The 13,596-nt window shown below is 47.2% G+C and overlaps 1 protein-coding gene across 3 annotated transcripts in view; it reads right to left on the bottom strand.

Annotated features, from left to right (window-relative positions):
• Positions 1–13,596, bottom strand: part of LMF1 (lipase maturation factor 1) — a 110,598-nt gene that overhangs the window by 40,197 nt on the left and 56,805 nt on the right. The window lies entirely within an intron of this gene.

Below are 13,596 nucleotides of genomic sequence, written 5' to 3'. Positions count from 1 at the left end.
GCCCTGACCCAAGTAGTACACCGTTTCTCTCCCGTGGGAGGTGAGGAGGGCCCACAGGACCCCATGTGTACCTTTAGTAGGTGGGGGTACCCCATGTGCTCTCTGAGCAGACAGCAGGGGGCCCATGTCTCAGGCATGTGGTGATGGCTGCATTTGAGGTTCACTTCGCATTTGAAGGGCCCCATTTTTTACTCTCCAGCGTCAGTCTTACGGTGTCGATACTTTCTGACCCCAAGGTATGATACCGTTTAAAGCCACAAACGGAGCATTGCGCATACAGGAAGTACCAGTCAGTCCGGGACACGGCTTGGACTGAACCCTGTGGTTAGGGAGAGAAACCTCTACAGCCATTTGCTGAGCCTTTGAAAGTTGCCGTGGGGCACCTGCCTGACAGACCTGGAAGTGGGGCTGCGTGGTGTGGGTGGAAGGGACGTCACAGGTCCTGGAGGCGTTTACGACCCGCTTACTTTCTAGACCCCCAGGAATGGCTGTCTTCCTGCTGAGGGTGGTTCCAAGGCAAGTGGCTGGAAATAGAGGCACAAAGAGGGTGCTGAGGAGCCCGGGAGCCTGTGTGAGTGGGGGGTCGGGGGCTGTAGTTGGGGGCCATAGGCCAGACCATTGCAGACATATTTTTCCCAGAAATACTCATGCTGCCCCCGGGCTGGAGTCCGAGGTCTGGCCTCCCGGTGCTCCTGCAGGAAGGAAGAAAGCCCCTTTCTTCAGCTCTGCCCACACTAATGCAATAAAACCAATTGGGGTAATTGCTCTCCTTGGGGAGAGGGGATCCCAGGACAGGCAGGCTGGCCAAGGAAATGACAACGACATCCGCTGATTGGGTCTTCATGGGCATGCTGCATTCCGACATTTATTTCATTACATGTAATACGATTTCACTGGCGGCAACATGATTCCCAGAAAGAGCTCCTGACTCCAAACTCTCATTTTCCTTTAGCGACTTAGCTCCGTGCTTTTCTTCACTAACCTTTCAGTGCCTCCTGGGCTGGAGCGTCTCTGGGCCACGCACAAGTGAGGCATGTCAGCAGTCACTCTGAGTCCCGGGGCCTCCGTGGGTAAGAGCAGAGATCCAAGTGCAAACTCGCTGAACTTCCGGGTTGGAGCCTCATCTCAGCCTGAGAACATCCTTCTCATCAGACAGATGCCTGAACCTCAGGGCGGGGGACGCGGGGCCGATGGCCAGCCTGAGATCCAGGTGTGGCTTGGACTCGGCAGCAGCGAGCAGAGAAGCCCGAAGCAGACACGGATGAGCGTGCACTCACCACCGCTCTGCCAGCAGGTATCAGAGCCGCCCCCAACCCCAGCCAAAACCTGCGCAGGGCTGACTCCTGATTGCACACCAACGCTGCTCCTGTGAAGAGAATGTCAGCGGTCTGCACAGCTGCCTGCTCTCTGGTGCTGAGGTGCCCAAGGGCTGGGGTGACCGCAAGGCTCTCCAACATTAGCAATGGCCAGCTCCCGCATCATCCCCACGGTGTGCAGAGTTTATGGGCTGCATCTCACCAGTGATCATTATATGTGAAAAGCAAACTCATGATTAAGTCTGAGGGCTGACCTTCAATTTACATGGAAGGATACATACCCATCTTTAAGTGTTCAGTTCTATGTGTTCTGGCCACTGTGTGTAATCAGATATCTAGTATCTTAAACAGGATACAGGTTTCCATCCCAAAGAACAGTCCCTGGGACTCCTCTCCTGGCAATCCCACACCCCACTCGCCTGAAAGCTGTGCAGCCTGGCTCTGGGCTCTCACACAGACTGACTCGGGCGTCAGGCGCTCTGGCTCTGGGTTCGGGTCTGGGTTCGGGTGGGTCATGCTGCTCATGCTTTGGGGTTCATCTGTGTGTTGCTGCATCAGGACTTGATTCCCTTCTGCAGCTGAGTGTCGTCCCTAGTGTGAGTGCATCGCAGTGTACCCATCCCGCCAGGGGACGTGTGCTTGCTTCCCAGGTCTGGCAGTTATGACTGAGGTTGCCGTGGATGTATGCGGCCTCTGTGTGGACATCGGTCTTCATTCCTCTCAGGCAAATTCCCAGTAGTGGAAGACTGGCTCACAGAGCAGGCACAGTGTCACCTTGTAAGACACTGCCAACTGTTCTTCAAGGTGGTTGTGCCATCTTATACCCCATTAGTGATGAAACCCACTAGGAATTCCAGTCGCCTGCACCTCACCAGCATGGGGTGCTGACAGTGCTTCAGATATGACCCCCTCGGGGGTTAAATGCTGTCTCAGAGCTTCTTATGCACATGTCTCCTTTCTTATATCTTCATTTGTGAAGTATGTTCAGGTCCTATGTCCTGTTATTGTGATTTGTATGTTTTTGGTTAGACCTATGCACTGCTAATACTTTTCCCAGTCTCTGGCTTGCCTATTCATTTTCTTAATGGTGTCTTTTGATAATGGAAAATGTTAATATCGATATTTTTTTTCTTTAATGCTTAGTGCTTTTTTGTGCCCTGTCCAAGAATTTTTGGTCAACCTCAAAGTAACTATGTTATCTTTGAAAACGGTTATAATTCTGGCGTTCATGTTTGTAAAAAAAAAAAATACTTCCCTTGCCTCACTGTTTTGACTTAGTGTCTTGGTTGAAAATCAATTGACTGTATCTTTGTGAATGTGTTTCTGAGAGATACTCTTTATGATTTCTTCTATGAACTTTAAGGTTTTGCTTTTACATTTAGGTCCATGTCTTTCAAACTAGAGTTTAGTATAAATGAAATTGCAGTCAAAGCTCATTTCATTTTTCTATACAGATACCCAATGATTTTAACATTATTTATTAAAAAATGTCTTTTCTTTACCCATGGATTTGATACTTTAATATCAATCAACAATAGAGACTGGGTCTGTTTCTGGACTATTCTCTTCTGCTGATCTGTTTTTTCAGCTTAGATCAATGCCAAATACTTCAGTTTTAAATTAAGCTATAAAATCAGGAAGTATAAGTCCTCCAACTTTGTTCTTCTTTCTCAAGATTCTCTGTATTTCCATGTAAATTTTAGAACTGGCGTGTCAATGTCTCCAAAAGGCCCCCTGGGAGTTTGATAGAAATTGCCTTGAGTCTACATATAAATTTGGGTAAAATAGACATGTTAACAACAGTGAGTCTTCTGACCCACGATCATGGTACATCTCTTCATTTATGTAGGTCTTTTAAATTCCTATCAGCAATGTTTTTCAGCTTTAGTGTACACGTCTTGGACCTCCTTAATCAGATTTATTATGGGGGTATTTGGGGGCTTTTGATGCAACTGTAGACAGTATTCTCAGTGTTTTTATATTCTGTTTTATTTTCTAATGATTTAATGGTATAGTACAGTTATTTTCTCATTGGCCTTTATCCTGCAACCTTGTGAAATTCATGTATTCATTTTAGTACCTGCCTTTTAGATTCCCCTGGATATTCCACATACACAATCGTATCTATGAGTAACAGTTTCGTTTCTTTTTCTTGTCTGATTGCACTGAGACTTCCAGGAGAGTGCTGAAGAGCAGAATGAGGACCAGACGTCCGGGCCTGGTTTCTAACCGCACGTGAAAGCTTCCTCCTCACCGGGAAGAGCCGTGTGAGCTGAGGCGTCACAGAGGCCTTTGTCAGGCTGAGGAAGTTCTGTCATGAGTGGGTGCTGAATGGTATCATGTGCTTTTTACTGCATTTGAGATGATAAGATACTTCTTCATCTATATTCTGTTACTATAGTGAATTGCATTAATTGGCTTTCAAATGTTAAAACCACCTCACACTCCTGAGATAGAGCATGCCTTTTTATACTGCCGGATCTGATTTGCTGATATTTTGCAGAGGGTTTCTGTGCCTTTGCTCATGAGGGATAGCAGTCTCTGCTTTCCTTTCGCTGATGTCCTCATCAGCTTTTGGTATCACTGTTCCGCTGGTCACATAAAACAACTTGGGAAGGTTCCCTCCTCTGCTATTTTCCAAGAGTCTGCGTGTAGGATTGCTATTATTTCCTCCTCAAGCATTTGATAGATTCCACTGGTGAAGCCATCTGGGCCTGCACTTTTCTTTCTGGAATGGTTTTTGATTACAAATTCAATTTATTTCACAGGTATGGAGCCACTTAGATTTCCTGTTTCCTTTTGTCTCAGTTTTGGTAAGCTGCATTTGTCCATTTCATCTAAATCGTTGAATTTATTGGCCCAAAGCTTTCATAATATCCCAGGTGACTCTTTATGGCAGGATCTCGGACGCAATTACCAGTTATTTGAGGAAAGTGTTTTCTCACGGTGCCCTTCAATCACAGCCTGGCTGCGGCTCCGGCTCTGCTGAATTCTGACCTGAAAACTATAGGTCCTCTGGGCCCGTGTTTTCTGCATTTCAGATATGGCTTTTTTTTCCTTGTGTTAACAAGACAGTAGGACAGTCTGCACACAAGGAGCTTCAGAAGGCCCCCCTGTGGGTGCTGCAGCCAGGTGTGAGCACAGAGCCGAGAGCAGCACAGGTGTTTAGCAGTCAAGCCCCTGCTGATAAATGACTAAGGACTTGAAGCCACATGGAAAGTGCATCTTGTCACTGCTTTCTGCAGCCTGTAGGTTATTTGGGGGTCACCGAAATGTACAGACAGGAACGCCAATCCTCACGTCAGCTTCTGAGAGGCGTCAGAGGCTCTTGTTCATGCCCGAGTTCACCAGGTCCTGACCCTCTGTTCCTCCTTTCATACTGTGTGGACGAAAAAGGGGTCCTATGGAAAGTAACCTCACAGGGTGATCGGATCATAAATTCTTAACCGAGCAAATCATAGTGGGCAGTCAAATCCCAGGCATGTAACTTTTTAGTGAAAGGTTTGTCTCTGACTTAAGGAAGCCCTGCCTATTGTTTCTGTGTTTCTAGGTTAACACACCTTTGAAGTAAATATAACCACCTTCAAAAGAGCACATAATCTCTTTAACTGTCCTATAATTCAATCCCACCTGCTTCCTCCCACCCTCATGCCATCCTCCCAAATTTCAAATGCATACAGGGACTGTGAAACTGTTTGGAGCATCTGAGATCTTGCTCCCTGGCATAGGTCATCAGCTGGCTCAAATAAACTCTTATAGAAATTCTCTGCAGGTTTAAACATTACTTATGTCAACGGTTGTATTCCTTCACTTCCGCCATATAAAAATGACCTGCTCCAGCATAGCAAATATGCAACTTGAATGAAAACTGCTAATTTTAGCCCAGCCAGCGTGGCTCAGTGGTTGAGCGTCGACCTATGAACCAGGAGGTTATGGTTCGATTACCGGTGAGGGCAAATGCCCGGGTTGCGGGGTCCATCCCCAGTGTGGGGTGTGCAGGAGGCAGCCGATTAATGATTCTCTCATCATTGATGTTTCTAGCTCTCTCCCTCTTCCTTCCTCTCTGAAATCAATAAAAACATATTAAAAAATAAAAAACCCCCAAACCTGCTAATTTTAGCTGTGATTCTGCTCAATAAGAGTTGAGGGTACTAAGTATTTAACTCTTAAAAGGTCTTCAAGCAATAATAAAAATAATGTACTATCAGGAGGAATGTGGAACAAGATGTTGGAAGAACTGTAGAGAGCGCAGGAAACAAGCCATGCTGGCACACTGAGTGCAGCAGGAGCCGCTGTGCGAGGAGGCGCATCCCCAGAAGTGGGATTCATCAGCAAGCAGGTTCCCCACACCTACTGTCCTTATTCCCACGACTCTGAAGAGCATTTGGACACCAAAAGTATTTTTTCACTTGCCATTGTTCAGGTTTGCACGTTCTCTGTAGGGTAATGCTTACGCCAAAGCAGGTTCCTACAGGAGGAGAGAGATGGCAGCAAAGAGCCCTGCACATCTGCTGCTGCCAAACCCGACAGCCCTGTACACATGCCCCAGACAGAGGCCAGGCAGAGGGGGGCGGAGAGCTGGGAAGAGGGAGGTGCAGAAGAGAGTGGGCTTCGGTTTCTCAATTCTGGGGGTGGGGTGGGGGTCAAACTGAAACCGCATGGCCTCCCCTTGGTACTATCCAGGTCTGAGAATTCCCAGCAACAAGGGCACTGGCTCAATTCCCAGAATTTTAGCAATTGAGAGCTCTAAACCCTCAGCACACACAGTTCATCAGCCTGTGACAGAGTGACATAATCAAGGACAGCTTCAGCTCCAAAGCCCTGTGTGGAAAATCCATTGTCTGCTCCGCCTGAGAAGCGCAGGGGTCAGGAGCAAAGGGCTCCAGGCTTCGGTGACAGGCTTCTGACGTGCGGGGTAAAACCTTTGGCCGGAATGAACTCAGTCACACACACATATATTCTGTCTTGACAAAAATTGAGATTGAGGAAAAAATGAAAACTTTTTTTTAAAGCATAAAGGCAACCTACTGCCTTACACACAGTCTTCAGACACTCACGCCATTTCCCATGTCTGTAAGGGAGAGATCCTCCACTCTAATATGGCTGAAATCTATGCATTTAGAACAGAAAATTGAGCCCCAAATCGGAGAAACGATCCTGAACGCTCCCAGAAAGTCATCTAGTGTGCGTCTACCCCATTCCAGAGGAAAGGCACAGATGTGAGTCCTAAGCAGACTGTGACTTTGCTCTGAGAAAGGAAGCTGAGTGGGGTCACCTGGGCCCACACAGCCACTTGGCACTGCCCTCCCAGCAACTTGAGGTAGGAGGACAGGGGGCGCGGGGCTCCATGCTGCCCACACCTGGCTTCAGGATGCAAACTCATGGAGCCCCAACTGAGGCTGCCTGGAGCCTATGTTGCTTGAACTCCAGCTTCAATCCAATCATGTCAACAGTGGGCAACCGCCTTGCCTCCATGTGGTGACAGTGTGGGGCCATCATGTCACTTACACATCAGTGGGCACCAAAACGAGTAGAGAGGAAACAGGACATCCCACCCCACTCAGCCCAGGCCTCCAGTTGGCACAGGGAGCCGGGCAGGAAGCTGCGCCCCGTGGGCCTGCTTTGAGCGGCGGCCTCAGGCCAGGTGGATGGTCTTCCAGGGCTTGAAGGCACATGGTTTTTATCTGCTGCTCCAGGGAGGAACACAGAGGAAAAGCTGGCTCGCTGGGGTCTGCTGCTCTCCAGTCCTGCCCACAAAGAGATGTCTCTGGGTCATCTCCCCTGAAGCTGCTGACCTCTTGCCAGGTTTCAGAAATAATCTGTCCTGCCCTGAAGCGTGTGGCCGAGGAGCTTTGTGGATGTGCATGCCTGTAGGGCCCTCATCCCACCAGCACACAGGACTTTTTCATCACCCTGAAAGTTTGCACATGCCCCGCAACCCCAGTCAGTCCCCACCCCGAATCCCAGAGGCAACTGCCTCCCAGTCTGTGGTATTTTGTTAGAGCAGCCTCAGCAAACGGAAGCACATTCCAATATTTGCTTTTGTCCATCTTAGCTATTCTTGTGGGCATGCAATGGTATCTCATTGTAGATTTACTAGCATCTCCCTAACAGCCAATAAAGCTGAGCAATTTTTCAAGTGCTTATAATAGCCATTTGTACGTATTCCTTTGTGAAGTATTGAATTGTCTTTATTATTGAGGTGTTTGTTGTTGTTTTTTTGGTTCTTTACATATCCCAGTGGAGGTTCTTAGGTATAATGGTATTTTGAATATTTTCTCCCAATCTATCACTTACCATTATCAAGCTGTCTTTTGAAGAACAGAAAATTTTAATGTCGATAAAGTCCAATTTATCCATTTTTTTCTTTTATGGTTAATGTTCTCACACTGCGCTGTAAGAAATTTTTGCCTATCCCAAGACTGCAAAAATATTCTTTCATGTTATCTTCAAGAAGGGCTATCATCTTGTTTTATGTTTACAGTCCATCTCAAACTAATTTTGTGACTGTTGTGATAAAAGGGTTGGGGTTTGTTTCACCCTATGTAGATATCCAGGCATCCCAGCACCATTTGTTAAAAAGACTTTCTTTCCTTTCTCGGTTAGATTGACTTTGTGCCTCGTCCAAAAATCATTTGACTGTGATTTCAATGTGGCACTATTTCTAGACTATCTAACCTACTTCATTCAAAGTTACCATCCTGTGCCTACATCACATTGTCTCGATGACTATGTCTTCTGGGAAGTCTTGAACAACTTGACTCATTCAAAACTAGATGCCCAATGCATGAAATTCGTGCAAGAGTAGACCTTCCTTCCCCCGGCTGCCAGCACTGGCTTCCCTCCAGCACCCAGGGCCCAGGCTTCCCTCGCAGCCCCAGCTTCATCTGGAAGGATGTCCAGTCTAATTAGCATATTATGCTTTTATTATTATAGATTGTTCTGGCTATTCTAGGTTCTTGGCAGTTCATCAATTTCTAAGAAGGAAATCCTTCTAGGATCACGTTTGGGGTTGCATAAAATCTATAGATCAATTTGGGGACAACTGACAGTTGAGCAATATTGAGACTTTTGATTCACAAACATGGCCTAAGTTTCTTTAATTTCTCTCAGCAATGTTTGGTAGCTTTCAAGGTCTAAGAGTTGTACTTCCGTTAAAACTTACTAAGTAGTTTATGGTTTGGGATGTTATTATTAATATACTAGAGGCCAGATGCACGAAATTCATGCAAGTAGGCCTTCCTTCCCCCAGCTGCTGGCACCAGCTTCCTTCTGGCACCTGGGACCCAGGCTTCCCTTGCAGGCCCAGCTTCGTCTGGAATGTCGTCTGGAAGGACATCTGGAAGGATGTCTGGTCTAATTAGCATATTGTGCTTTTATTATTATAGATTTTATAATTTCAAAATTTTGCTAGAATATAGGAATATTATTTTGTATACTGCCCATGAATCTTGCACTCAAGTTAAATTCACTCACTGGTTCTAAGGACCCTTATGATCTTCCATATATATGAACTTTTCATCAATGAATATAGATGATTTTATGTCTTCTATTCCACTCTTCAGTAATTTTATTCCTTTTTCTGGCTTTATTACACAAGTTAAGATCTTCATGGTCAAATAGATGTGATGAAAGTGGAATACCCTGCCTTGTTCCCAATCTTATGGGAAAAACATTCAGTCTTTCACCATTAAGTACATTATTAGCTGTAGGTAGTTTATATACTTATCTTTTATTGGGTTGAGGACGTTTCCTTCTACTCCTAGTTTGCTGAGGTTTTTAAAAAATTGTTTAATTTTGTCTACTACTTTCCTCACATTGAGATGATCATAGCCTTTAAAAACTATTTTTTATTGATTTTAAAGAGAGAAAGGGAGAGGGAAGAGAAGAGAGAGAGAAACATTGATGTGATAGAGAAATATTGATTGGTTGACTTCTTCACAACCCCAACTGGGAAATGAATCTGTAACCTGGGCATGTGCCCTGACCAGAAATCGAACCAGAAACCCTTCTGTGCACAGCACAACGTTCAACCAACTGAGCCACACTGGTCAGGGCAGATGGTCATATCATTTTATATCTTTCTCTCTTGATCTGGTATTTAATGAATTACATCAATTTATTCATGTCCAGCCAATATTGTGTTCTGGGAAAAATCCCAGCATGGTATGGATGCATTATACTTTACATGTACTGCTGGACTCATCCTATGGAGTAAAAGGCTAATATGCAAATTAACTGAACAGCAGAACGACTGGTTGCTATGACACGCACTTACCACCAGGGGGTAGACACTCAGTGCAGGAGCTGCCCCCAGGTGGCCAGTGTGTTCCCACAGGGGGAGCGCTGCTCAGCCAGAAGCCGGGCTCACGGCTGGAGAGTGCAGTGGTGGTGGCGGGAGCCTCTCCCACCTCCGCAGCAGCGCTAAGGATGTCCGACTGCTTGCTTAGGCCTGCTCCCCGGAGGCTGGGCTGAGGGACACCCCCCCCCCCTTCAGTGCACAAAATTTGTGCACTGGGCCTCTAGTTTACTAATAATTCCTTAAGAATTTCATGTCTGCTCTTGAAAAATCTGCTTGGTAATTTCCTTTTCTTGACATGACCTTGAGAAAAATGAATTGGGAAGGGTTCCCGCTCCTCTGCTTTCTGAATGTGTATAGGATTCATATAGTTTCTTCCTTAAATATTTTATAGAACTCATCAGGAAAGGCTTCTGGGCCTGGAGTTTTCTCAGTGGGAAGGTGCTTTTGGTTTGTCTGTGTTCATGATCTCTATTTATAGAACTACTCACATTCCCATCTCTTCCTCTGTTAGTGTTGTTAACCTATGTTTTTGAAGGAATTTAACCATTTCCTGGAATCACTTGCTCTATGTGCATAAAGTTGTTCATACTATTTCTCTTTAACTTTTTATTTTGAAAAATTCTTTGACTTCAGAAAAACTGTAAAAATTGTCTGGAGTTCCTGTATACCTGTTGCTATTAATTCAATACTATTACATTACCAACCTTACTTGGATTTCACCAGTTTTCCCATTAATGTCCTTTCTGTACCAGGGACAATCCAGGGTGCCACATTAACTGTCATGTCCCCTGAGTCTGACAATGCCTCAGTCTTTAATTGCATCTCATGATCTTGATACTTGAAAACTCTGGTTGGTAATTTTGAAGAGTACCCCTCAGTTGGGGTCTGTCTGATGCTTTCTCATGATGAGATTAGAGCAATGCATTTTTGTGAGACTGTAATGGAAGTGATGCTATGTCCTTGGAGCTCCTTCAGTGCACAGATTCCTCTCCTCTGTATCCTGCCCTGGAATTCCAAAAGGATTAGGGCCGAGGAAAGCCCTCCTGCCTTCCATCCTCCTCCACTCCCAGCGGTGGGCAAGGTCCCTGCTCTGCCTGCCCCCTTCCTCCTTGGGTCTTCCCCCTCTACCTGCCTCCCTCCTGACTCCCCACAGAGAGCCAGGTTGTCAAGGGGCTCACCTCATGCGTCTCCCTCTGGACCCCCGTCCCACACTGTCTGTTGTCCGACATGAAAACAGCTGCATCATGCAGTGTGTCCGGGTCCAGGTGCTCACAGAGAGCAGGTATCCTGGGCCATCTCTCCACCAATACTCCCTGGCCCCCTCCCCAGCATTGCAGGGGCATAAGGGCTCAGTACACAGAAGCCTTAAGGACAGGAGCCATGCTGACCCCATCTCAGGCTCCCGGGAAGAGCGGGCCTTCTGTGGACACAGAGGCCATGCGGTTTCCTCTCCTTCTGCTCAGCACTTTTACCTACACGGCTTTGGGGTTCCCTCTGAGACTGAGCTCTACACGAGCCCATCCATCTTTCAGGGCATTTGAACCACTGCCAGCTGACAAAGAGCACAGTGGCTTCTGAGTGTTCAGAACAGTTACCTCTAAGCCAATTCTTGGCACTGGTTCTGACCCAGTAGCAGGTCAGGGGGTCACAGGGGCTTCATTCGGTCATTTTAGTGTCACCAGGTCTGCTGTGGCTTCTCCACCTCACAGAGGGATGGACATTTTGCTGCTGGCACTCTTTTTTGTCAAGTCAACTCTATTTTCTGCTTGCTACTGAGGAAGATTAATAATATCCAACATACAGACTAAATCAAGTAATTATACCTTTTAGTGCACCTGATAATTTCTCACCCAGCTGGCGCTAACAGTCAATCAAATGCCATAAAAGGTGCTTTAGGATGTGCTAATGATCCACTGCACTCTGCCAGGCATGGTGGGATTTGTTCAACTCTCGGCATCACACACCACGCACAAAACAGCCTGACAGGTCCGCCACCCAGAGCTTCCACGCCCGGGCTGTCCCTGCACTGGGGGCCTCTTGCTTTATGTGTCCCACCTATTGAAGCTGCCTTTCCATGGGTCCCAATAAAGTCCTTGAAACATTTCATACATTTAAAAAAAATTAATCCTCACATAAGGATATGTTTTTATTGATTTTAGAGAAAGGAAGGGAGAGAAAGAGAGAAAAATATCAATCGGTTGCCTCTTGTACAAGCTCCAGCTGGAGATTAAACCTGAAACCTAGGACCAGGAATTAAACCCGAAACCTTTTGATGCGCAGGACAATGCTCCAATCATCGGAGCCACCTGGCCAGGGCACATTTCGTACATTTTTTGTACTTTATATGCCAGCCACGGAGAGAATCCAAAATCAAGTCTTAGATGGACAAGGAACCACAGACAACCAATAATTTCAATGTTTCAACCTTAGGAACCATCTAATTAAATGGGAAAGTAAATTTAGAGAAAGCATCATAACTGGATTGTGCGGAATCTAGACACATGGCGTCTCCCAGTATCTGTAGCTACTCACATTGACCCAGGTCAGGAACATTGCCAACCATGCCTGCTCCTAACGGGGTGCTCCAGACTTCTACAACCGGCACTGCCACGGCCCCTGGGGGCCTGCTCAGCACCCAAGTGGATGTGACCAGTCACACGGGCCCTGGCCCCAGGCCTGCTGCCCCAGGTGGAGCTTGTCCATCTGGCATCCAGCTGCTTCCAGTGCCCCGGGGGCCCCGGACACAGTTAACCAAACCACAGACGGCCGGCCGTGGTGCTATGAGGAAAGCTATCGAAGAGGGGATCTGAAGCGTGTGCGAGTGGGCTCTTGATAGTAACAGAAAGAACTGGGAGGCGTGTGCCTTTAGGACTCTGGTCCCGCTCAATGACTGGCAGTTGTCCCTTCACAGAGCCGATGTCAGTCAGTGCTAGTTAAGAGCTAGCATTGGTCAGTTCCTGTGTACGGATGTGGAAGCTGACAGTGAAGAAGGCTGATAGGAAAGACTGGCTCATTTGAACTATGGTGTTGGAGGGGAGCTTTATGGATATCCTAGACCAGTGGTCGCCAACTGGTGGTCCGCGGACCACTGGTGGTCTGTGAGGTCTGAAAGGTTGGTGACCGCTGCCCTAGACCAGCAGAGAGATGAACAGGTGGGTCCTCGAGCAAATTAAGCCTGAAACCTTGCTGGTGGCAAAAATGACACAACTGAAGCTGTCCTACTTTGCAGGGTATCCTGAGAAGGCAGGGTTCTTTGGAAAGACAATAATGCCGGGGAACGGAAGGCAGCAGGGAAAGAGGAAGACCAAATATGAGTAGACTGACTCCACGGAAGAAGCCAGGGTATGAGTCTATAGGAGCTGAGCAGGGCTGTTGAGGACAGGACACTGTGGCCATCACTCACTCATAGGGTCACCAGGAGTCGGAGCCGACTTGAGGGCATGAAACAACTGGTCAGGATTTGAGGGTGACAGAGCACAAAACAGATACAGGGAACAAGGGCATCACAGAGCGACAGCCACAGTGAGGTAAAAGGGCTGCGATGAACAGAGGGCACACGGGAGTGCAGGCTCACAGCCAAAAGTATACCAGGAAACGGAACATCTGCTGAGAAATGGGGCAGCACATAATTTTAGAGGCCTCACCACAAAATGCTTACTAATTACACTGTGGGAAAAAGTGACACTGAGAGGACCAGCTGGGCCCACTGGAGTCAGCGAGGGGACAGATGGATGCTGCCCCAAGGAGGGGCGTGCAGGGCCTCCTGGCAGGGATGCCCACCTCAGGCTGGTCGGGGGCACATCGGACAGCGCAGTGTCGAGTCACAGAGCAGGGAGACTGAGGACCATCGGCACCAGAGGGGACATAGCGAGGTGGTCCCTATGGATGGAGCAGCCTGTGCTCAGGTGGGTCAGGAGCAAGTTCTCTGCCCCATCCCCCAACAATTCTGCACGTTTGTGACTGTCCCCCAAGGAAAAA

This window comes from Myotis lucifugus, unplaced genomic scaffold (genome assembly GCF_000147115.1).
Source record: "Myotis lucifugus unplaced genomic scaffold, Myoluc2.0 scaffold_622, whole genome shotgun sequence".
In the NCBI taxonomy this organism is placed as follows: domain Eukaryota; kingdom Metazoa; phylum Chordata; class Mammalia; order Chiroptera; family Vespertilionidae; genus Myotis; species Myotis lucifugus.
Note: the sequence above shows the minus strand (reverse complement) of the source record. Positions and strands in the feature narration are given on the sequence as shown.